Source organism: Pinus tabuliformis, chromosome 1_2 (genome assembly GCF_031772625.1).
Source record: "Pinus tabuliformis cultivar Carrire ecotype Pingquan chromosome 1_2, CPIR1, whole genome shotgun sequence".
Taxonomy (NCBI): domain Eukaryota; kingdom Viridiplantae; phylum Streptophyta; class Pinopsida; order Pinales; family Pinaceae; genus Pinus; species Pinus tabuliformis.
The window spans coordinates 1,338,216,686-1,338,220,172 of NC_142298.1; positions in this window are offsets into that span (position 1 = coordinate 1,338,216,686).

Here is a 3,487-nt window from a genome sequence, read left to right on the forward strand (position 1 = left end):
ATAGTAGATGCATTTATAATGGGTCTAGATAACATGTCTACAACTTTATTATGTATGCCCTTTTTGTATCTGATGACTAAATGAAACTGTTGTAGAAAACCCATCCATCTGTAATGTCTTGATTGCTGCAACTTAGTTTGGGAGTGTAGATATTGAAGTGGTTGATGATCAGTATGTATTACTGTCTCTTTGCCCATTAAGTAACGTTTCCACTTTTTCACACTCTGAACTAATGCATACTATTCTTTATCATATATAGGATAGTTAACTACCGCAGGATTAAAAGTCTCAGAATGATAACATATGGGTTTACCGTGTTGTGTCAACACTGCTCCCATGGCATAGTCATTGGCATCTGTTTGGATCTCAAATGGTCTTTGCAGATCAAGCAGTGCTAGTACAGGTGTTGTACTAATATTTTCTTTCAAGGTGTCGAAGGCTTTCTAATGTTTGCCTCCCCATTGAAACACCTTGTTCAATCATGTTAAAGCATGTAAGGGAGTTGCAATTGAGGAAAAGTTAGAAATGAACTTCCTCCAATACTGTGCTGCTCCTAAGAAGCTTCTAACTTCTGTAATAGACTTGGGTTTAGGCCAGTTTACAATGACTGCCACTTTAGAGGGATCTATTTTCAATTCACCACCGCCTACTATATGACCCAAATAATTTAGATATGTTTTGTCAAATTCACACTTTGAGAGTTTAACAAGAAGTTTTTCTCTTTTTCAAAACATCTAATGTTTGCTTAACATGCTTTAAGTGTTCTTCCCACGTTTTACTAAAAATCAGAATTTCATCTAGATACACAATAACAAAATCATCAAGAAAAGGTATGAGTACATCATTCATTAATTTCATGAAAGTAGCAGGAGCATTAGTTAAGCCAAAAGGCATAACTAACCACTCATACAATCCCTGCTTTGTTTTGGAAGCAGTCTTCCATGCATCTTGTTCTACAACTCTGACCTAATGGTATCCACTGTGCAAGACTTCTAGCTTGGTGAAATAAACAGCTTCCTTCAATTGATCCAAAAGATCATCTATGCAAGGAAGTGGATAACGATTTTTTATTGTTATCTTATTCAGTGCTCGGTAGTCAATGCACATTCTCCATGAGCGATCTTTCTTTCTCACCAAAACGATTGGTGACCGGCATGGTGATGTGCTAGGCCTGATGAACCCTTTTTTGAGCAACTCCTGCACCTGCTTCTTGATTTTAGCATTCTCTAAAGCAGACAACCTGTACATTCCAATGTTAGGCAATGGAACATCTTGCTTCAAAATAATATCATGTACTATTTCCTTTTTGGGTGGCGGACCTTTAGGTTCTTGAAACAAGACATCACACTCTGAAACAACCTTTTCTATATCAGCTTGTTGTTCAGCATTACATCCCTCAAATACATTGGTTTTATCAGGTTTCTTTTCCTTTACAACCTTCAGTAAGAATTGTTTGCATGAATTTATCATTCTTTTCATCTGCCCTGAGTTTATGAGAGTATAATTATTCTTGAGCTTATGAGCTCTTACAAAGTATTTGATTCCATCTTTAACAAGTAGATACTTGTTCTCAGCTCTATAGAAAATAGCCTTTCTATCATACAAGTAAGGACTTCCTAAAACAATTCCACATATATCCAAAGGAATTATGTCTAACTCAACCTCATCTACAAATGCTGACCCGAAAGAAATCTTGAGTTTGCACTATCTAGTCACTTGTAGTTGTGATTTACCATTCAACCATCCTAATGGGTATGGTTTCTTATGAGGTGTAGTTGCTAATCCAAATTTCTTTACAATTGCTTCAGAAATTAAATTTACTTGTGAGCCACTATCAAACAAAGTATCAATCTTTTGATATTTGGAAACAATTCGAATATGGAAAATCTCATGTCTTTTTCTCTCATTCTCTTCATCAATAATAGATTCTAAGATTGAGCAGAATTACTAGTAGTTGCTTCAGAATTCTTACCTTTTATACCTGTGGCTGCAATAGTTGTTTCATCGCCTAAGTCTGACCCCAAATCTTTCTGAATAGCTGCAATAGTCTTCTTCTTCTTGCCCTCGAACTTCTTAGGTCTCAGCTCTAGATGCAGAATCCAACAATGTTCATCATCATGCCCATCCTTTTTACAGTGAGTGCATGAAGCTTTGCTTTTCTGTGCAGTGTTACCCTTCCTTGCTTTCCACTTCTGCTTTATTTTCTCCTTGCTCTTACTTACAGTGGGTTGGGATGGTCCCCCAACTTCTAGATTTCCATTCTTTCCTCTATCTTCTAGATGAGTAGCTTGTACAGATACTTCATCTATACTAGTGGGATTAAACATGAGGATGGTATGCCTCATGTAGCTACGTAGACCACCAACGTACTTCAAAAGAGTCTCTGGTGAGTCTAATGAGATTCCTAGAATCAATGCTCTCTTTCTGAATTCTTGAGTGTACCCTTGCACACTTTTCCCTTTCAACTGCTGAAGAGTTTGCCAACTCACCATGGCTTGTTGCATGTAGGCCAATGGATAGAACTACTTTTTGATTGCAGAAACAAATTCACTCCAGACAGAGATAGTCTTACCATGTCTTTTCATATCAGCGTGGGTTCTGCCCTCCCACCAAACCAAGGCAGTGCCTCCTAAGTGTAGGCTTGCCAGCTAAATCTTGCTCTTGTCTGAATCGATGTTCTATACTCTGCAATAAACATCAATTTGTCTAATCCAATTGTCCAACTTTTCATCTTTTAGCTCTCCATCATATACAGGCAAATCAAATTTAACATCTAGTTTGATCAAAGATGCTTTCTTTTTATGTTCAGGGCTATTAGGAGGGGTGAGGAATCTTTCTTCTTTCCCTTTTCCTTTGGAGTGGTCATGGAAGTGAGACTCATCTTCTTCCTTGTCTTGTTTAGAACTTGATGAGTCTTCATCCTTATGCTTTCTAAAGTCCCTATACATTTCTTCTACCATGGATTTTATGGCTAGGAAACTTTCTATGAATTGAGGGTCTAGCCCTACAGAACCTTCCTCTGACATTGTCTTCCGAGGATAGACTCTCCCAATTTCAGGATTAGTTTCGACCAACTCTCCTTCTCCTAATTTGAGCTTTGATCTAGTGAGCATTCAATAGCTAAACCAACACAAGCTTGTCTAACCTTACAGCCTAAAGCTCTAATACCACTTGATCTGAAAATCACCCTATGAGTGATCTTAGTTAAAGATTTATTAAATGAAGGTATTACAGACTCATGTGCTGGTGTGTGTCTATGTTATTTAGGCAACGAATCGATCAGATTGCAAATACACAGACACTTGAAATGGAAAACAACAGAGAAATATAGTAAGCAAATACAAGAACACAAGAAATTAATAAGGAGTTCACCCTATCCTCCAGGGATACATCTCCGGTCCAGCTCCTAGTGGTGGACTTCTTTTATTGTGTCTTGAAGCAGAGAATTACAATGAAGGAGCTCAATATGAGTCTCCTGAAATAGAAT